Below are 23,639 nucleotides of genomic sequence, written 5' to 3' on the forward strand. Positions count from 1 at the left end.
TAATCAACAGCAAAACATATGTGGGACACAGTCCTGTATCCGTTGGGAAAAAAAGACATATACAAAACAAACAGACATTTCCAGCAAGACAAAGGAGCTTATTTACAAAATCCAGTGTTTTAAGCTTATTCCATACAGACAATGCACTTTTTTACGTAATGGGTTAATGTGCACGCTGTTTAGATTAGGGTCGACGACGTTTTGATCCTATTACAGAGATACAAGGATCATCATCAGGACGGAAGAATGTACAAGCCTGGTATTGAGAGAAATTGCCGTAGTGAGGAAAACCGGATTACAGACGTGTTCAATGTCGGAATAATGGAACTCGCGTCTTGTAGTAGAATAAAGGTCTGACAGGCTGCTTGTGAGTACGGGTGTAACCGCAACGATAGCTGTTTCTGGTCGGAAACGGGCAATTCGGATAAGTTGCTCCGATAAGTAATCCAAGAACTGGAAAATTTTGGTGCGAAGGGAGGTACCTGGCATCCAGAAATACCGGGCAATTTCGATTAATTTGCTCCGATGAGTGATCCGTGAGATTGCACGAGATCAAGTGGCGTCCTCAGATAACGTCACTTGCTCATCGTTAACTGAGGACGCCACTTGATCTCGTGCAATCTCACGGATCACTCATCGGAGCAAATTAATCGAAATTGCCCGGTATTTCTGGATGCCAGGTACCTCCCTTCGCACCAAAATGAGTGAGTAGAAGTCCTGGGCACAGCACAATATATCTCTTTCCTATGTTAATCTTATTACTTAGCACACCTAACTCAAATCCTTCCACCTTTTACAATGTCTTCAAAAAAACTTTTGCATACCACAAAAATATTTCTGTCACTTCAAAAACAAGCATTTGCAATGCAACGGTCTCGCCTTTGGGACCTTATAAGTATTTAGCTATGCACCATATTATCCATGGGACCACCTGCACTCACTTTTTAGTTAAAGCCCATTGCTATCAAACACCCCATCTTGTGAAGCAATAACTCCGGCCGTAAGGCCAACCTATTGCCCACTTGTGCAACTATTGTCCACCTCCCACAAATCATTAGGCCAACCGTCTCTCCTGCTGAAGTCACTTCTCTACCACCATCACCACTTACTACTCCCACACTGCAGTGATATTTTTTTTAACAAATATAAAGGGCGTTTGTGCAGAGCACATCATGAGCCCAGATATCTGAAACTGTTCGCATGTGTGATGATTAAGAAAAGAAGGATTGGCTAAATTACATTTTTGCCTCGGATCACACAATTTGTAAATAAGGAAGCCAGGTTCTTTTAACAGTTTTTTGTTGTTTCCCATTGTACAGTTTGACCACTATATAGGTATATATTTCTGTCTTCCATCTTCCATCAAAAGTCAATGTTTTGTTTTTAATTCTTGGAGCACAGGTTAGAGCCACATTAAAGCTCATCATGGTTTGGGCTTGAGAGCCCAAGAATACCCTGAGCTCAGCCACAGCCGGCTGGAGCTTTCTGTGGCTTGCATACAATTAGAGAGAACCGAAGAGGTAATGCATTTCACACAGTGCTGGCACTATACATACAAATTAAGAAAATATGTTTTAAAAATACACGACAGATGAGAGGACAAGGTAGAACAAAATGCGGTAAAAGGCATATTGCTTGAGTGGTACATCCAAGACAGAGTGGGACCTTGAAAACGAACACACAACTTACAACGCGTGAACACATGAGCAACCACACATAATCAATTGAGGGCACACACACACACAAACACACACCAGTTACTACCTGAGCGCACTTATAAACAACCATGAATAATCACAGTAAACAACTGGGTGCACTCTCTCACACACACGCATAAACGCACGCGTGAACACATATACACACACCCCGCTGCAGGCCCCACATAAACTTATCATATACAGAAACACTAGCGTACACAAACAGACACACGCACTCACCACTACAGGCCACATGATGGATGTGGAAACAGGTAGAATGGATACTGATCCTGTGATGGAAACGGGACCTGCTGGCATGAGCATGTGACAATGGAAGGAAGACAGATGGTGAGATGAGTCTTGGAGACTTTGATAAGTGCAGGAGGGCAGGACAGACCGAGAGAGTCAGTTCTAACTAAAAGGGACTCGGATCCCAGGGTGGACATTGTAGTTCGTGCTGGAGACTGCCAGTGGCAAGAGTTGATTGCAGGAGAGGAGCCAGCCGATAGTCTAACATAGGCTGGGAAATCTGCTTACCTTGGCTGGCTTTACTTACACCGGTGTCTCCATAACTCAGCAGGATGAACAGTGTGGAGAAACCTGAGACGCCAAGAGCCCCAATAGCAGCCGCAGCAAAGACCGATTTGAAGGTGGTGGTGCTGAGTAATGATCATAATGAGTGTGACGAGCTCAATGCCGGGTCTCACGGCTCCTGGGAGCTGCCTGCGAGCACTGGTGCTTTAGAATCACACGGATGCGGATGGCGGAGGCGTCACGGCTCCCGTGCTGCTGTCCCCAAGAACTGTGTTATTGCTGGACTGTCTCTCTAGTCTCCGGAGATGAGAACCCTTCTGCCTGCTCTCAGTTGAAAAAAAGAGAACAGAGATATAAAGTGAAACTAATCAAATAAAAGTACACAGCAGAACGGCTTGGCCGTAACAAGACTTCCGGAGCAACCAAGGTTTTTTTCCGGTGCACCCTACGGACGTCGATTCCGGGATGCCTGCGCACTATTTTAAAACAAGCATTTGCAATGCAATATAACTCGCATTTACGCAAGACGCATTGCATAAAAAATGGGAGTGCGGGTGGTAAAAAAGGCCAGAACGGGAGTGGGGGGGGGGTGAGTGGTTGGCGAAAAACCACAGACTGCGTGATGGGACAGGGGGACACAGGTAAAAAAATGATGTTCAGTAAAGGGGCCAATAGCCTCGGATGTGTACAAATTACGCTATGGACGTTAGGAGGAGGGACTAACAATGGAAAAACCAATCAGAAGGCACCATTTAGGATGGAAGCCAAACAAAAAGATGGGCGGAAAGTGGGTGGAGCTTACATGAGGCTTCCCCGCTAAAGTATATACCATATGCCTCGCAAAGCTAGCAGCGCATGCGCTGCAACGCTAGGTGAGACCTAAAAATGTGCATACTTACTTATAGAAGTTCAATTTTAACAACAAATTCATTCACAAAAATTGCATATATATCACAGATATCAATGCACATTGTAAACATTAGAATTTCATTTTGCATAATCCATGTATATCCACACAATTCATCATACAATTGATTCATCTTAAAACCTTGTTTCAAATAAATATCTAACAAGTTACAATTTAATTAAAAATATTAAATTTACAAAATCGGAGGAGCCTAGCGCGCATCCAAGATGGTCGCGTGAGCACAGGGCTCCCCGGACCCTTGCTGCTCCTCAGAATATATCCTGAGAATATCCTGATGTGGTTTATGGAATCTGGCAGATGAAGACCGGCTGAGCACGTATCTCTTTTCAGAACTCGAATCGGACCTGGGAATCCTGAGTTGTCGTTGTTCGAACTTTTGGGACCCACCCGACGGAGGTGCCCGGGGCGAAGGTGAACCGTGGAGCCGTGTCGTAATTGAACAACAGCGGCTGCAGTGCGGTGCCAGTGGCCGCTCTACCACTTTCGGTTTCACTTTCGGACTTCAGGGGGCTGGCCTGCGAATGCACTTGAGGTGGCGGGGTGTTTCCTTGGCCTCTGCGCGAGGCCTTGTCTCCACCTGCCACTAGTGTGCCCATTGCCTTGGGTCCCCCCGCACCGCTATATTGTGGTCTCTGGTGAGGCGCTGGTCTGCGGTGCCGGTGCCCCTGCGATTTTTGATCGTCGGTCCCCTTTGGTGTCCGTGACCACATGGGGGGCAAGGGGGGCCCCGAGGGGCGCAAGACTAAGGCCTCCCTCCGCGGGGGACCGGTCCAGGCCAACAACATGGACCGCTACACTCAGGGCAGAGGGTCCCCCGGAGCGACCGGCCCCCCCCCGGATGCCGTCGGTGGTGGCACGACCGTCTCTCCGGAGCTTTCCCTGCAGGACATCATGGGCGCCATTGATGGCATCAGGGAAACCATCGCCACGCAATACGAGGCCCTGGCCCGTAAAATCGACACGGTGGCAATCGATGTCACCCTAATTCGGGCAGATCTCTCCAAAACTAACGAGAGGGTTCAGGCTCTCGATGTGCGGACCTCCACCCTTGGTACGGATGTGTCGGACCTGCAGGCCGCGCTTGGTGACATTAAGGCGGTCAACGATCGGATGGCCCGGCGGCTGGAGGACTTCGAGGGACGGGCCCGACGCAACAACATCCGTGTCATAGGCGTACCGGAGTCCTCCGACAGCCGCCCGGTTGACCTCCTGGTCGAGGACCTCATCCTCCAACAGTTGGCCCCTGCAGGCCTAAGTAAGTTCTTTGCTGTGGAGCGGGCCCATCGAGTTCCGGGCGGTCGGCCACGGCCGGGGGCCCCCCCGAGGCCTATCGTGGCCAAACTGTTCCACTATAGAGACCGAGATGCGATTCTGCAGGCCTCACGGGTCCACGGCCCGGTTCGTCATGAGAACTCATCCATTAACTTTTATCCGGACTTTACCCAACCTGTCCAGAAACAGCGGATGGGATTCCAAGGGGTGAAGCGTCGTCTCCGTGAACTGGGCCTAAAGTACTCTATGCTCTACCCTGCAAAACTCCGAGTGGAACATGAGGATCGGACTGCCTTTTTTGACTCTCCTGTGGCCGTGAGTGACTGGCTGGACTCACTGCCGGACAGAGGTGACCGTCCCGGGCCCTCTGCAGGCGCCGAAGGTGACGGGTCCCTTTTGGAGTGACTTTTGGTCCTTGATCTTGCCATTTTGCATTGTTCAGCTGGGTTTTACTTCTTTTGTTCATTTTGTCTCACTAGGACCTGTGTGGGGGGCGGGCGGGGACGGGTCCCTTTCCTCCTCCGGGGTCTTTTCGTAGAATGGGGTTAGTAGGGCGACAGGCACACTGCAAGTTGGGGGGGTTTTCTGGCCCGCAGGGGTGCAGGGTGGGGGGAGTTGGATTTGGGGGGGGGTTGGGGGGAGGGAGGGGTTGTTTTGCTGTGTGTTTTTTGTTCGCAGAGCGAGGTATTGATTTTTATCCAGATTCGGGAACTGTGCTACTGACTGGGGGGCCTTTGATCTATTGGAGGCGATGGGGGGGGACGGGTTGAGACTGATGTCATGGAACGTCAATGGGTTGGGGGATCGTATCAAACGGGGGGTAGTACTGCAGTATTTGCGTCGTCTGACTCCTGATGTGGTGTTTGTCCAGGAGACGCATCTGGTTGGCAATGTTTGTCATGCAATGAACAGGGGGGGATACCGCCTCGTGGCCCATTCTGGTTTCACAACTGGTTCCAGGGGGGCGGGCATTCTCCTGCGATCCTCACTTCCGTTGGATATCACTAGGGTAGTCTCGGATGACAGAGGGCGCTATGTGTGTCTGACTGGGAGGTGGGAGGGGCGGCCCCTTTCCCTGGTCTCAGTTTACGTCCCCCCGGGCCTCCAGAACTCCACCTTCGCGGACTTGGGTCGAATGCTGCTTGAACTTCCGGAAGGTCTTTTGCTTATGGGCGGGGACTTTAATTCGGTGGTTTCGGGTGACCTGGATCGTCACCCACCCAGGGCCCTCCCCGCTGCCCAGGCATGGCTTGGTGGCCTGCTGGAGACCTTCGGCCTGGTGGATAGTTGGAGATTAATGCATCCGACCCAATGTCAGTACACCTTTCACTCTGGGGCGCATGGGAGTCTTTCTAGGTTAGACTATTTCCTTATGCCCGCGGCGCAGACTGGTCGGATTCGAGAGGTTAGGCACCTGGCGCGGGGTATTTCCGATCATTCCCCGCTGTGGCTGCTCTTTGACACCGAGTCGCGGTCTGCAGGGCGGATTGCTCCCATTAACCCGTGGTACCTGCGAGACCCTATGACTCGCGACAGCCTGGTTAAGGCTATGGACCAATACTTCCTTGAAAACGAGGGGTCGGTGTCGTCCGCAATGTCCCTGTGGGAAGCCTTTAAAACCGTAATCCGCGGACACGCCCTCTCCCAGATAGTGGTGGCTAAGAAGCTCAAGAGTGAGGCAGTGGTGAAGTTGGAGACTGACATTTCGGGGCTGGAGTCGGCCTTTGAGACGGGTGTTACTCCGGACGGGCTCCATGCCCTCAGCCTGAAACAGTTTGAATACAGGTCTCTTGTCACTGACGCTGCCAAAACGATGTATAGAGAGCAGCAGGGTCGATTGTATGATGCCGGGGACAAGGCGGGAAAGTTGATTGCGTGGCTGGATAAGAAGGAGAGAGTGAATCGTGTGGTCCCGGTGCTGTGTGTCTCGGATGGAGTGTGTGTGACTGAGCCTGGTGAGATTGTGGAATGTTTCGCTGACCACCTCCGGGCCGTGTACTCCCCGGTGACTGATAGGGATGAAGAAGACTCTTGCCTTCTGCTGAGGGATATTGCTTTGCCCGGCCTGTCCGTCGAAGACCGTGCGCAGCTGGACGCCCCCTTGTCTGTAGATGAAATTGCAACTGCGATTCGGTCCCTTCGTTCGGGCAAGGCGATGGGTCCCAACGGGCTGCCCATTGAATTATATAAGTTGCGCCCGGATAAACTCGCGCCCTTCCTCCGTCGTATGTTTCAGGAGTCCCTTGAGGCAGGCTCCCTTCCTGACGACCAGCGTCTGGCTACGATAGTCGTGATCCCCAAGGACGGTAAGCCACGAGATCGCTGTGCCTCCTACAGGCCTATTTCACTGCTAAATGCAGAGCCTAAAATCCTGGCTAAAGTCCTTGCCAATCGTTTGTTGAGCGTCATCTGCGATTTGATTCATCCTGATCAATGCGGCTTCATCCCTCACCGTAACACCGCTCTTAACTTGCGGCGTCTTCACGGTGCCCTCGCCAGGGCGGAGTACCTCTCCGAACCAGCCGTGCTTGTTTCTTTAGACGCCACGATGGCCTTTGACACCATCGAGTGGCCATTCCTCTGGGCTGTCTTGACCAAATTCGGCTTTGGGGAGGGATTTCTTGGCTGGGTGAAGCTTCTTTACACGGGACCCATGGCTCAGGTGGTAGTTAATGGGCGGGTCTCTCGGCCCTTCGCTCTCGGTAGGGGTACGAGGCAGGGGTGCCCATTGTCCCCTCTGCTCTTTGCTCTTGCCTTGGAGCCGCTCGCCGCTTGGCTCCGCTGGGAGCCCTTGATCAGAGGGATCCGGTGGGCCCCGGGCTTCGAGGATCGGGTCTCGTTGTATGCGGACGATATTCTCCTGTATCTCACCTCGCCGCGGCAGTCGCTTAATGTTCTCTTTGATGTTCTGACTTCCTTTGGGAGAAATTCGGGTCTAACGATCAACTGGTCTAAATCCTGTGTCTATCCTATCTCCGGTGACCCTCCTCTCTTGCCGCCTCGGCTTCCGATCCAATTATCTCTGTCCGGCTTTAAATACTTGGGAATATACATCTCGATGGACCCGGTGGCTCGCTATGAGCAGAATCTCCTGCTTCCACTTTGGCGTCTGAGGGAGGACACGGCTCGGTGGTGTAAGCTGCCCTTGTCCCCGCTGGGTCGGGCAGCACTGTTTAAAATGATGTCCCTTCCCAGATTTCTCTATGCACTTCAGAACTCCTTCGATGTTATTCCTGTGTCCTACTTTCGGGAGGTGGAGAGCCTGCAGAGAAGACTGGTGTGGGACGGACGGGCGCGTATCGCTCTGGCAAAGCTTACTCTCCCCTGGTACGACGGGGGCATCGCCGGGAAACCCTTTGTGGGTAGCTGTGCGCCTTACAAGTGTTATAAAATAAAAATAAAAATCGCGCTTCCCGACATTCGCAGGTATTATTGGGCCTCACAGCTATCGGCCATTAACCATGCCACGTATGCGCCTGGCTTGAATCCGGCGTATGAGATGGATAAATTCCTGCTTCCCGGCGGAAACTATAACAGGGCACTTTACTCCAGCTCGGCTGGACGGACCCTTACGGGCCCTACTAAGATTGCGGTACGGATCTGGAAGGCGGCCAATGTAGCCTTGGGCTGGAGTGAGCGATTAACATGTGCCACTCCTCTGTTTGCCTCCGACCGCCTGGGAAGCCTCTGGACAACGAAGGGGTTTGAACGTTGGGACACGATTGGTATTAGTAGAGTGGGAGACTTATGGATTAAGGGTGCGGTTAAAACATTCGCGGCGCTCCAGAGCGAATACGAACTTACGGAAAGGGAATTCTTCCGCTACGCCCAGATTCGGCATGCCCTGCTCTCTGTTTTTGGGGAGGGGACCAAGATCCCGGCTTCTTCGCCCCTCGAGGACCGCATACTCGATGGTCATGTCCCCGACAGTACTATCTCATTAATTTATAAAAAACTTATCAATAATCGGGCTGACCTCTTGGTGCGCCTCCGGGAGGCGTGGACGGGGGATGGGGTTGAACTGGATGACGAGGACTGGCAGTCCGCACTGTCGTCCCCCAAGGAAGTGGCCATTCCAGCCCGTCTCCGCCTGGTCCAACTCAAGATTCTCCACCGGGTGTATGTGACGGGTCCCCGTTTGGTCTCGATGGGATTTTCTGAAGACGGGCTCTGTAAGCGGGGATGTGGACTCAGAGCCACCTTTCTCCATATCCTTTGGGAGTGTCGCGAGGGGGCGGAATACTGGCGCCGGGTTCACGTGGTCATGGGACAAGTCACCGGGGTTGTGCTGCTGCCGGAGGTGCGTCGCTGTGTCCTGAATGTGTGGGAGCCCAATGATTATAACGCGGCTCAGACTCGGTGGGCGGCCCTGGGGAACATGATTGCCAAGAGAGATATAGCGCAGCTTTGGGGTTCCCAGCGGCCTCCCACCGTGTCCGTATGGAAGGAGAACATGGACTGGTGCATGTTCAGGGAGAAGACTGTGTATGTGGCTCGTGGTAAACCGGGGGCATGGGGTAGAATCTGGGGGCAATGGAACGCGTATCGTGGGGGTATCTGTATTCCCCCCCTAGTGGACACCGATATTGCTTTGTCCCCCTGACCCTTGATGGTTCCTTGCGACTTTTGGAATAACCGAATATAGACGTTCCTCTCCCGTGATCCCCCCCCGACCTATCAGTACTCCTTTCTCTAGATAGCTATTTGAAGGTCTGAAGTAGAGTCCCCTGGATGTAGCCTGACCCACATCTTTTGCCCTTACGCCTCGCCTTTTGTTTTTATTTGTTATTTATGTTAAACCTATGTATCCTGCTTCCCTAGGACTATCCGGAGCCATGTACGGGGCTGGGCCCCGGGAGTCGACTACTGCCTTAACATCTGTATGATCCTGTCTGAATCTAGCGGCCGGCCCTGGTGGTTGTAGGCCCATGCTTGTAATTGACTTATTGTTCAATAAAATTTTCAAAAAAAAAAAAAAAAACATTTACAAAATCTGTTGATGCAGCATTTCAGTGATATGTTTCTTTTTTGCCTCACCTTCTTCAGGACAAAAACATTAAACCAATGGGGCATATTTACAAGAAAGTGACGAAGCGTGTCGTTAAGCAATGATGGCTAATGACACGCTTCGTCACTTTAGAAATGCAGGGCCGCCCCATATTTACTAGAATATGGTGCAGCCCTGCGTTACCCCCTGCGCTGGCGCTAAATTTAGCTACCTAGTGCCAATGCAGGCTCCCTTGCACCATAGTGCAAGTGTGCCTGTGTTGAGGGGGAAGATTGTTTATGTGCAGGAAGGTCCCCCTTCCTGCACATAAATGCAGGAAGGTCCCCCTTTCTGCACATAAACAATCTTTAAATGCCGTTTTGTAACTTCTATATGTGCTGCTTAATCCAGCCCACATAGAAGTTGCAAAACTGTATTTTTATTTAAATGTATGTTTATGTCCAGGAAGGGGCCCGTTCCTGCACATAAACGATCATTGGCGTTTTGCTATTTCTATTTGTGCTGCCCAAGGCAGTACACATGGAAACCACAAAAACGAGGAGAAATAAAGAATTTCTCCTCGTTTCACCTGTTTAAGAGCAGGTTTTCCCTTCTCTTACTTTTGTCCCTGACTCTTATTTATGCTGCTCTTGTAAATAGGGGGCATCATCAAAATCAATGGGTGTTGTGGTGGAACGCCCCCCACAACACCCATTGCCCGCTCCTTTCACACTAAGTGTAGCATGAAAGGGGGCCTTATTTACAAGGCAGCGTTAAGCCACATTAAGTGGTTTAACGCTGCCTTGTAAATAAAGTAAAGCTCCTATCGCCATCACAACATCACTAAAAGTGAGGTTGTGGGGGCGACAGGGGCTTGCAAATATGCCCCTGTGGATGTATGACGTTACAACGCACACTTTTACAACGCATGCACTTACAACGCATTTTTTACAACGCATAATCCATTACAACGCATGACATTACAACGCAGGACACTACAACGCATTTTTAAAAAATACCTTTACAACGCATTACCATTACAACGCATACTACCTTTACAACGCATACCATTACAACGCATAATATTAAATTACATTTAAGGTAAGTATTAGATAGTATAGGGGTAAAAATTACTATTCTAACTCCAGGGGGTGCAACAGTAGGGTAAGTGTTGGATAGTATAGGGGTAAAAATTTCTATTCTAACTCCAGGGGGTGCATCAGTAGGGTAAGTGTTGGATAGTATAGGGGTAAAAATTACTATTCTAACACCAGGGGGTGCATCAGTAGGGTAAGTGTTGGATAGAATAGGGGTAAAAATTACTATTCTAACTCCAGGGGGTGCATCAGTAGGGTAAGTGTTGGATAGTATAGGGGTAGAAATTACTATTCTAACTCCAGGGGGGGCATCAGTAGGGTAAGTGTTGGATAGTATAGGGGTAAAAATTACTATTCTAACTCCAGGGGGTGCATCAGTAGGGTAAGTGTTGGATAGTATAGGGGTAAAAATTACTATTCTAACTCCAGGGGGGGCATCAGTAGGGTAAGTGTTGGATAGTATAGGGGTAAAAATTACTATTCTAACTCCAGGGGGTGCATCAGTAGGGTAAGTGTTGGATAGTATAGGGGTAAAAATTACTATTCTAACTCCAGGGGGTGCATCAGTAGGGTAAGTGTTGGATAGTATAGGGGTAAAAATTACTATTCTAACTCCAGGGGGTGCAACAGTAGGGTAAGTGTTGGATAGTGTAGGGGTAAAAATTACTATTCTAACTCCAGGGGGTGCATCAGTAGGGTAAGTGTTGGATAGTATAGTGTAATATTATGCGTTGTAATGGTATGCGTTGTAATGGTAGTATGCGTTGTAATGGAATGCGTTGTAAAGGTAGTTTTTAAAAATGCGTTGTAGTGTCATGCGTTGTAATGTCATGCGTTGTAATGGATTATGCGTTGTAAAAAATGCGTTGTAATGGTAGTGCGTTGTAAAAGTTGCGTTGTAAAGGTTGTTCCCCTGCCCCTGTATGTGAATATTACAAACTGTAAAAAAGGAGAAGACAGATTTTTTTTTTTTTACATAGTGGTATACACATGTATACACGTTTCATTACACAAATTAATTACTAACCACACATCTCCATATTCTGAAAAAGCATTCCTCCCACATTAATAAAGGCACATCATGTATGTATTTAAATTTTTTCATAATCTAATTTAATAAATACGTTCCTTTTTCTACATGCATTCATATTTGAAGAATTGATCATCATGCTGTTCCTCATGTTGTTGTACTTCCTGCCTTCCTAGCTAAGAATCAGAACCTCTTCATTTTCATTCCATGAGGGTTTCAAGGAGAGACTTTCACCTAACAGAGTTGTTCAGGAGTTTGACCAATTTACAGTCATTGCATCTTACAATTATTTTTTGATAGTGCTTGGGGTGTCCTTACCAGTGTTTCTTCACTAGTGCATGTATGTTAGCCAGAATGGACACTTCACATTCAGATAGGCCTATTTCTGAATATACCAAGGCTAAAGATTTCTACTACCCCAAGTTTATGTTCTGAGTTGTCCCAGAGAAGCGATAAATCTGCCAGGCCGGCCTACCATCCTTACTCAACAGTGAACTATCAGAAGGCAAGATCAACTGATTTCCCAGAGGCGATGGGGAATTATGAGGCATTGTTTGGTCACTATTTAATCTTGAGTTGCCATTTAATTGAATTACTACCCCATTAAGCATGTTCAGTCTCTTTCCCCTTACTCTGTTTACTACTGGTGTCAGACCTGTGCTGGTATACAGTTCCTCTGAATTTAGTAGGACTGTGTATTAGGTCAACAAAACTTCACAATATCGAGACTGAGTCTACTCATATCTTCAGTAAATGTTGGCTCAGCAAACTCACAGTATCGCATTGAAACTCCTAAACCTCCAGAGCAGAAGATGCTTTCTGTAACCTCAAACATGATCACTCTGATTCCCAAGGAATTAGTGGAAGCAGATCTAACCCTTTCGTTTGCCGCTTTTGCCTGCCCAAAGTTTTTACAAAGAAAAGGAACAATAACGCATTTTCAAATGTTTATTGAAAATATCTAATCCTTGTAGTAGTAGTAGTAGTAGATGTAGTAGTGGTAGTAGTAACTTTATGTGCATCAATTAATTAAAATCTTACAAAAAACAATAATTATAATTTCTAAAACGAATTAGAGGGAGAGAAACACCAATCAGTTGTGCCATTAAATGGGTAGAAACACCAACTAAGTTAAGAAGTATTTTAAGATACAAGGATACAGGTTAGAAGTAAGTCCAAGTGTGGCACCCCACTTTGTCAGACAGTCTCATAAGATCAAAGACAACATATGCTGTTTTAAGATGCAGTTGTGCAAAGTTTGAGCAACATCAATATAAGCGCATGACTTGTCAGATGCTCCCCAAGATCCTGGTGTCTTTTTAAAGTGCAAGGATACAGTTTTGTATTTATTGATCAGTCTCGTAAAGTCTTGAGGTCATCTGCGAAGGCACATGGCTTGTCAACTGGCCTCACAAGGTCCTGGTATCACCCTGAGTAGAGTAAAAAGATGTTTTGGAGTGCAATGTGTACAGGTTAGAATTTATTGGGCAGTCTCATAAAATGGTGTAAGCATAGGCACACAGCTTTGTCAGAAAGTTCCAAGGTGCCCGAATAGTCCAGGATTTTTAATGTAAGTGTTTGTTTCCTATCTAGAAACCTGACCTAAATATCATGGCTTTGTCAGAAATCCCGAGGCAACCAGGATAGCCCACGGATTTTATATAAGTGTCAGTCCCCGGCTGCCAACCCTGCCTCTTTATAACTGTGCCTGGCTGCGCTCTTTTTCTTGTTTGCTTATTTTTTGTTCAAATTTATTTAGACATTTCACAAAGCGGCGGTTCAGTATCGGGTCATCTGGCTCTAGACAGGATATGACTCCCCATCTACATGTGCAGATCCCTTTGCTTTTAGTAAGGACTTGAGAAGGCGCCTCCTGTCCATAGCCATCTCGGGGCAAATGCAGGTGAGTACAAAAGATTCTCTGTGTTTGAGCCACATAGGTGACAACCTCTGTCACCAGAGGGCAGCCATGCTGGTTTTTCAGCTGGTGTAGGTGGGCGGCCCAGGCGGAACTGCAGCAGCTTTAGTTTCAGATGAAGCGGATATGTGCAAGCTGAGTGCATCACTTGTTCTAACTGCGAATAACTATTGATAACCATCAAGGTGTGTGCTCTTTCTGTGAGCTCCTCTTTGTCCTTTTGGGAATTGTGTAGTTAACTGGTTTCATGAAAGCATCATTATGTAATTGGCAGAATTCATGGATTCCCAAGTTGCAGATTTATTAGAGATTTATCCAGGTATTGTTTGAAACTGCTGCTGCAATTACCACTACCCCTGTTGTTGATTGCTGACCACAGAATATTGTCTAGAGTATTAGGCATTGTGTGTTAGGTTTAAAACATAACAATAGACTTTTACTTGCAATTTGTCCTATAAAGCCGAGTTGTGGCCGTGAAGGGCTTCACTGCCATAGGTTAAAGTTGGCAGAACCTTTGCTGCCATTACCCTTACAAGAGGGTCACATGTTGGATCTTTCAACCTTTTATAATATATGTTAAATTATATGATAAAAGCAACAATTAGGGCTCTGCTCTTGTTTGTGATGGCCCAGAGCTGTTGTTTGACTGTTCCCTTGTCATCTGACAGTACGCCTAAGTACTTATATTCGTTTACTGTGTCCAGAGCATATGCACAGAGGAGCCAAGTTGCGTTGTTCTTACTTCCTTGCTAACCATCATCACCTTGGTTTCATTTCAGTTAATAACTAGGTACTTTTCCGTAGCGTGCAGTTGTAGTGTGTTTATCAGTCTCTGCAGACCTACTTTGGTTTGACTGTACAAAATCAAGTAATCAGAATATAATTGGTGGTTCAAGTGTAAAATGCCAAGGTGGGGTGTGGCTATTGGTTATGTCAAGTGCAGGGAAAAGGTGGGCCATGAAAAGATTTAAAGAGACATGGAGCCAACACGCATCCCTGTTTTAAGCCTTGGTATCCTTGACAGAAGGGAGCCATCTTTAACCCGCAGCTTTGTGCGGCTATAGAGTTACTCAATGGTTCTGAGCAGGTGTGGAGCGATGTTCCAAGCCCTGAACTTCCTCCAGAGTTTCACTCAATTTACGCAATCAAACGTCGACTTATAATCAACAAAGCAGACATAGATATTGCAATATTGCTTTCTCATTTTATTAAGTAGGATGGACAAGGCCCGGATATTTGTGATTGTGCCAGAACCTTTCCTAAAGCCAGTTTGGGTTATTGGGATTATTCAGTTTGATCCTGCCCAAGCAATCAGATCATGTAAAATGAGGGATGTGAAATATTTTGCTTCATTGTCTAGGAGAATGATGAGATGATAGTTCTCTGGTAGAGTATTGACTCCTCTTTTGATAATTGGGCAGATGACTACGCCTGGTCATGAGTCAAGCATGTCGTAAATAGAGAATACGTTGGAATAGAGGGGGCCAGCTTTCCTGTCCAATATTGATTGTGGATCTAGTTTGTAAATAGCCTGGGGTATTCTGGTGGGCCCAATGGCACCATCTCTCCTGCCTTTTAATTTGTTTAGCAATTTCTTTGCAATTACTTGTTCAGGCAATTTTACTTCCTCTGGATTAGATGTAGGATGAAAAATTGTGTCTGAATAGGATTGATCTGGTGATCGATGGGCTCCATGCAGGGGCTGCGGATGGTGTGTACCCGGGCGGACAGGTTGGTCTTCGGCAGGAGTATTTGCCTGGGGTGGTGTTGTGGCTAGAGCAGTCTCTTTACCAGAAGGGGCTGGGTTGTCTAGTAGTAGCAGTGTAGGATGTACCTCCAGGTAAGCTATGGTTGGTGAGTCATTTGCTGCTGAAAAACATTTTTGGAGGAAAGACACCCTTCCCTGATTGGGATCTTACCTAAGGCCTGCTGTTGTCGATATAGGTTATTCACCGTTAACCAAAAGTTTCTGAAGTTCGGTTAATTGCTATCATGGTACAGTTTGCTCATAAGTTGCTGGTTTCCTTTTAATTGTCAGCCCAAATGGACATCTAATCCTTGGAAATAAAACATGAACTGCGACTATTAAACAGATTAAACAAATCCTTATTATAAGCATTATTTGTATGGTGAAAACACAAACTATTAAACCATGTTAATTGTTCCTAATGTTACTCCTATCTATCAGTAATACTCCTACTCTAACAAGAGCATGGTGTAAGAATCTTTCTGCCAGACCCAGTTGGAATGATCTAACTCTATACATGTGTGTAATGTCTCTGGAAGCTGACCACAGTGCATTAGCGAATGAATGCTGTCTGAGTATGCGAGCCTGCACACATCTCTGCATGAGCAGCTATTTTCCTTCTTAGGATGAATATCAGGGCCTTTGGGGTCAAGTTTCATTCATAGCTCTCTGCAGAATTTATGAGACCTCTGGTGTGAAGTGCCTCTTACTGGCTTCTACATAGGCCCTGTTTAAATATAACAACACCGGTTTTTATCACATTCTGCTATAGACACAGAATAACAACTTTACTTAGTCTCGAAGGAAAGAGTTGTCTCCTGGGGGCACATAATAATGCAACAACATTGCGTTCTAGCCTGTGTCCCTGAAACTAACAGTGCATACTACAGAACAATAATGTCTACTAAAAATAAATGCGCCCATCGCACATTCTTGTGTTAATAAAAAACATGGACACCACGCTTCAGTGCCCAAGTAACAACTTTTTGATTTTTCAGTTTGTGGTTTTTTTAATGGCTCTGAAATATTGGCATGTTAACATTCAGGGATGTGTGCCTGTTTTTGTTTATAAATTGGCAACGCAAAGTGCAGTTTATCTTCTTCTCACGCAAAGGTTTTGTGTGCTCTTCCTTCAAGAAAATCTGCCTGCAGTCAAAGTCTGGACGGGCTGAATCTTTTACAGTTATATTCTTCGTTTTCCCATAAAGAGTCCTCCTTTTATTCGGCAATTGCATGTGTGACATAATTTCATCTTTATTTTCCTGTTTTTTTTTTTAGGAATAGTGCATGTTCTTTGCTACATTTTCTACATAAGTATAAAATAACTGTGCTGGTTTTGCTGTATTTTGGCAACGCAAGTCACCTTTGCTCATTATAATATGCAATCTGTAAATCCACCACCACCATTTTTGGAAAGTCCGGGTTCACCTCAGATCCAATGGAGACAGTGGTTTGATGCTTTTGAAACGTATTTAGGTGCTATTGGCGCATCACGTTTCAGGGCTGAAAGGAAGAAGTATCTTCTTCTCAACTCCTTAGGTTTTGAGGGAAGAGAAGTTTTCAAACATCTTCCTGATATTGTGGTGGGGGAGGGTGAAGTCGTTGATGATTATCAAGAGGCTGTTAAGAAACTAGTTTTCAAATTTGATGTTCAACTGAGTCTAGTTGTTTCAAGGCACACATTTTTTTAAGCGTGCACAACTACAAAGTGAGAATGTGGATTCTTATTTGAGTGCATCGCGTAAACTTTTTGCTGAATGTCAATTTGGTGAATATCGTGACCAGCTCGTCAGAGACCAGTTTACTGCACATTGTTGGGATAAGCAGATTCAACAGAATTTGCTTACTATGGGAAATCCTAGCCTGGAAAAGGTAGCTAAGAGTGTCGAACTGGCACAGATTTCAATCAAAGAGCTTAATGTGAGTTCCACCCCAAAGGAATCTGTAAATGCGATTGCTGTTGCCAATGCCAATAGCAATACAATGCGTAAGGTTAAGCCGAAGGAGAATGGGCCTTTCAAAAGAAGCAACATTTGTTATAGATGTGGGTATCCTCCACATGGTAAAGACAAACGATTTTGTCCGGGTAGAAATGCAAAGTACCATAAGTGTGGGAGAATAGGACATCTGGCAAAAGTGTGTCAATCCAGTGTCAGTAAAACTGACAAAGTCAATTGTGTAATTCAGGATGAACCGTTATGTGAAAATGACCTAGTTCAAGATTTACAAGACATGATTGTAGCGGTCACGGATGAAGGTATAGTTTCTGGTGATCCGTCTGATTGTGTAGATCCCTATGTAGATGTGTTGGTGGGTGGAGTTTGTTTAAAGTTGCTGGTGGACTCTGGTGCCCGCATAACAATGATTACGTATGATTTGTTCAAGAAATCTTGGGGGGACAGATCCCTTTTTCCTCCTGATAGAGCACCCGTCTCTTACGAGGGACACAGAATTGATTTGGAGGGGTTCATAGAGGATGTGTTGGAATTCAGGGGCCGCAAGATACAGGGTAAAATGTATGTGGCGGTTCGTGGATTAAACATCCTTAGTTGGTACCGTCAAGGGCTTTTTGGCATGGGATGAAGACCCGGAACCAGTGAACAAGTTTTGGTTGTCAAAGACAATCCTAATTCTCTCTGTTTAGATCAAGAGTTTCCCAAAGTGTTTTCAGACTCCCTTGGAAAAATTGTGGGATTCAAGCACAAGATCAAAGTGAAGAAAGATGCTATACCAGTGAAGCATATGGTCAGGTCTGTGCCGTTTAGCCTTATGGGAGATCTTAAGACGGAATTGGATAGATTGCAGAATTGTGGGATAATTGAGCCTGTAGAATACAGTTTGTGGTTCAGTCTACTTGTTGTCGCCTGCTAACGGAATGATGAAATACATTTATGCATCGACTTGAGAAGTCTTAATAAAGAAATTTGGGTCGATTCGCATCCCCTTCCAAAAATTGATGACCTGTTAGAAGAATTGAGGGACGCAGAATGGTTTTCCAAGATAGATCTGGCCTCTGTGTACCATCAAGTTATGTTGGATGATGATTCTCGCCACTATGTAGCTTTTAATTCCCCGTTTGGTTCATTTCAGTTTTGGAGGATGCCCTTTGGTCTCGCCTCTGCGGCTTCCTTGTTCCAACGCATAATGCAGACAGTGCTCCAAGATGTGAGGGGTGTTGTCATCTTTCAAGATGATGTACTCATTTTTTCTAAACATTTAGATGAACATGATATGGGTTTGAGGACTGTGCGTGGTATTTTTGAGAAAAAGGAGATTGTTGTTAAAAAAAATATATGTGAATTCTGGAAGAGAGAAATTTAATTTCCGGGACATCTAGTTTCGGCTAAAGGTGGCAGCCCAAGGCCAGGTCTGGTGAAAGAAGTTGTCGATTGCCCATGTCCAAAAAACAAGGATTAGTTACGCTCCTTTTTGGAGCTGTGTAAGTTCTACTCATGTTTCATACCTTATTATGCCAGTAAATTGAAGGTACTTTCTAATATGCTCAAGGACGAATGTCACTTTTGAGTGGGATGTGAATTGTCAAGAGACATTTCTTTTGGTCGTCAGAAATGGTTAATGCAAAAACCCTTAGTGCTTATGACCTGGCTGTTCCTTGCACCATTACAGTTGATGCCAGTAGTTATGGTTTAGGGGTAGTTCTTACTCAATCTTCAGATGTGAGTGAAGTTACCATCAGCTTTGCTTCCGGAGTACTGCGAGATCCAGAGTTTAACTACTCTGTGATTGAAAAGGAGCTTTTGGCGTGTTATTGGGCATGTGAAAAGTTCAGAACTTACATTTGGAGTAGGAAATGTGTTGTCCAACTGATCATAAGCCCCTTGTATACATTCTGGGGAGAGAACGTCTCAAATATGCCATACCTCGTATTGCACGTCTGCCTACTAAACTTTTACAGTATGATTTTGTGGTTAAGCACATCCCAGGAAAGGAAAATGTCAGAGCTGATATGATGTCAAGACTTCCTTTAAGTGAGGATGATGTTCTTGATGTGGATGAGGACAATAAGGACTATTTTATTGCTTTTGTCGATGCAGTTGAAAATAAGGCTTGCAGTGAGATTGAATGGAAAGAGGCGTTGAGTGAAGATTCTATTCTTGGAAGAGTAAAATAATATATTGTGAAAGGTTGGCCTAGAGAGAGAGGTGAGTGTCTCCTGAAATTCAACCTTGCTACATTAGATATTATTCTTGTATCCAATGTTAATTTTTTGACTATTGTTAGTTTCATTTTATTTTTTGGTTTTTTGCTGTTGCCCCTCATCTGGGGAGTTGTTCATATGGTTGTTTTTTATGGTTTTTTTTTCCCCATAAACAAAAGGATATGTTGTACTTAGATATGCTTGTTTGAGGTTCTATAGCACTGGTGTGTGGGGGGTTCTATGAATGGCAGTTGGTGCCTCTCATCTGTCGTGAGAGGAGCGGTGGCTCGTTGTTCCCACTAATAAATACTAAAGACTTACCTGCTGTGTCCTGTGGTAGTATCCTGTGTCTGGGGGCACAACAGGCCCGTTAACAGATTTCATAACGGGCCATGACTGGCGAGGAGCTAAGCGTCAATTGCCAAGAAATGTTACCGGAAAGGGGCGATTTCGCTCATAATTTGGTGCCTATGAAAGGCGGGTGGGACTGAGGCAGAATCAGTTCTGAAAATCAACTTCAGGTGCAAGTAGGTTGCTACATCTGCAAACAACTGGCACCCCCTTAAACAGGACACAGGTTTACACTTACATTCATAAGGGCACCTTCACAGCCAGGAAGAACAAGAGAATGAGGTCCTTTTCAGGTAGCTAATAACCGTGGTTGTAGCTTTAGCGGGGGTGTTTGGGGTATTACATCCCCCCTAAAACAAATTATTTGCAGATAAATAATTGGGTACAGGTGCTTACAGTCAGGTATGGTGAGGTGTCTGTCGGATTGCACCTGTAATTTAGCATACACACACTGACAAAACACACACACAGCCTCTCATCTCTGTTTTGAAGGCCCTAAAAAACGTTTATTTTATAATCAATCAATCAGGTTTCTTATAAAGCGCAACTACTCACCCGTGAGGGTCTCAAGGTGGTGAGAGCGGCGGAGGATGGATCTACGGTTCAGTCAAAGAGCCTTGTCTTGTGGTAATTCCTGAATTGTGGCAGCGATGGTGATTGCCTGAGGTGCAGAGGCAAGAAGATCCAGGTCTTCGCAGTGAGGTACTCACACAATATTTGTGTTTCTCTCACTTAGTACTCTTATTAATCTGTATTCCTCTCCCTTTCCACTGCCTCTTAAGCTCCTCTCATGGGCTCTGCTTGTCATATAATGTATTTTAACATTATTTGCCAGTGTGATGGTCGGAAAATCCGATGCTCACACCCCCAGGTAATAATTGGACTGACATAACGCGCATCACATCACCACCTGGCCCATTTCGGTCTGTTAACACTTCAGGGTACAGGTCACACGTACACACATGAACTCACGCCAGCAGGGCCGGACTGGCCATATCAGGCACCGGCCATTTTCCCGGCGGGCTGCCAGGGTGGGGGCCGGTTTTAGACCCTTGCGGGGACATTTTTGTTACCTAGTGCCGGTTTTGCATATATCGACCCCAGCAAAAAAAGCAGCACACAGCTTTCCAATAGCACCACTACAACCCCCTTAGGGGCAGAGGCAAGTGCTGAATGAACGCGTGACTCCTATGGAGACTAAAGTCCAAAGCGGAAAAGCGTGATAAGGATAGGTTTGTGCTGTTTCATAGGAACAAAGAGACCCATCACAGAAAACGGGGCCAGACCCAATAGTCTGTTCTCTGTTTTTTTAACGGAGTTATCACAGCAGACTTAGGGCTCTTTTCAGAAATGTAACGGCCAGAAAGTAGGCACCTTTATTTGACTTTTTAGGTGATTACTCCACAAAGTAAATCGGTAACTTGTTTATAGCGTCAGTGTAAGTCCTCTGCGTCTTTCCGTCACCCAGTAACGTCAGAATCGATAATATTTCTGAGGGGTTCCTGCCCACACAGCGGTGCTTGGTTACCTCTTTGTTGATTCCCTCACGGTGAAATAATGAAGCATGCGACATTGCACATGAATTTCAGCTCTGAAGGTTTTCCATGTTGAAAGGCTGATAACGCAGAACTAATTTACAGCACCTGTTTCCTATTCTGTACAAATCACCTTTGGCTCTGAGCAAGAATATCCTGACAGCCTTCGACTGAAAGCCTCCCCATGGGTTCAGAGCGAACGATTGAAAGACTTACGTACAAAAGGCCTTTGTGAACATACCAACCAACACCTGCGACGCTCAACGGCTTCCTATTACGCAACACAGATTTTGCACAATTTGCACAGTTTTGTGATTGTTCAAACACAACTGTTTGCTGAAATATAATTTGATACAGGGTGCTTATTTTAAACAAAATCACATATTTTGCTATTGGGCCACGATTCACCAAAACGCTCGTGGTAGTGGAAGAGATCACATACCCTTTGACCTTAATGACATCATAGGTTAGTGGCCTGATATGACTCTTGACCCTGATTTTTTCCAGGAAGGAATGTCACATGACCCTGACATCACAACAATTGACATCACTGAAGTTCCATGCTTGAATAGTATAACAGCATAACAGGGAACAATGTTAATTTTAGATACCACATATATTATGGTGCTGACTTGGATTTTTGACTTGATTTTTGAAAGTTTGGGGGCATAATACCTGCCCTCCATTGTAGTGTAGCGAATAAGCCAGGCGTCTTCTAGAGGATTTCTCACCAATAGAATAATTTGAAAATAATAGGGTGAAATAGTGCATTTTAAAGTGCAGTTTTACATAAATTTGCTAAAATGCTATTAGCACTGAGGGGACAAATATTCAAATACTTCCATGGTGTGCCTAGCCAATGAAACCTAACATTCCGCAGTAATTGGCCCCATATTTTTCAGAATGTGGTATGGTACCCTCATATGTCAAAAATTACCTCCATTGTGCTAGGACCAGCATTTTCTCATGGATGCCCCCATATTCACTTGTGCCCCTTAATACATAAAAATGAAGTAAAATATGCCACTGCCAGAATTTTGCTATTTATGCCATTCATATACCATAGGTAACCCTTATGTAAAAAAGTACCTCCGTATGTCAGGGCCAGCATTTTGTCATGGTTGTCACCCTTCCATGTGCTAGGTTGTCCACCTTCAAGTCAAGAACTGCCTCCAGTATGCTCATACCCACATCATGCCACTAGTGTCCACATACCAAGAATTTACTCAAGGATGCCAGCATTTTCTGTCAGGTGCCCTATATGCCCTGAATTGTGCCTCATATGCATGTAGCCGTATTTTAACATTGGTGCCCGCTATGCCAAGAATTACCCCCAGTGGGATATTGCCAGGGTTTTTTTCATAAATATCTAAGAATTGTTGAAAGTATGCCAGTATTTTGCCCTGGGTATCTCTATGAGACAATAATTACCTTCAGTACGCCAGGGCCATTGACAAACTCGTAAGCATCACATCACATTCTCGCTCACTCTCACATCACTCACATTAATTCTCTCATTCATACCTACACATTCATTCTCACTCACTCTCTTACACCCCATGCATGCATTCTTATTCATTCTCACTCGCTAACTTGCATTCACTTTTAATCTCCCTCTTTCAAACTCACTCTTACTTACTGACACTCTGGCCTAGTTTACTATTGTTTTACACTGGGTTTGCATCACTTTGTGATGTGAACCTGGAGCAAAGGTTTAGTGTGAGATTTACTATCCAACGCAAATCAGAATTTATGTTGGATAGTACCCCAAAGTAACAAAACATTGTGCTATTCACTGCTTTGTGTTACTTTGCATCAAGAGAGAGTTCCATGGGTGGTGCATGAGCATTACTATGCAACTCTCCCCCTGGGTTTTGGCACAGAACTCCTTGAGAGAGGCATAACAAGGAGAAATGTGTTCATTTCTCCTTGTTTTTCAATCCTTGCATATGTCCTGCATTGTATTGCACACATACAAAGTGGGAAAAGCATTAAAGCATAGTTTTTCTACTAGAATGGACCCGTTCCAGTACAAAACCTTTGATTCAGAGAACGCACCCACACTTGCAATATGGCACAAGGGTGTGTGTGTGTTGACGAATGGCTGTCAGACGTGCATCAGCGCACAAGGAGAGGGGAAATGCAACATATCCTAGTAGATATGGGGCATTTTTTTAGTTTTCCTTTTAAAACAAGGTAGAGCAGCAACTTTGGTGTAGCATTCCCGTGTGTCAAAGAATAATAAACGTGTGCCTCAATCTCACAAAATCTTACTCACTACCTCTCACTGACTGTTACTCGCACACATATGCTTACACAGACACACAGGCTTGCACACACGCTCTTGTTCACAGAAACACACTTTCACACACAAACAAACACAC

Source organism: Triturus cristatus, chromosome 6, assembly GCF_964204655.1.
Source record: "Triturus cristatus chromosome 6, aTriCri1.1, whole genome shotgun sequence".
NCBI lineage: Eukaryota > Metazoa > Chordata > Amphibia > Caudata > Salamandridae > Triturus > Triturus cristatus.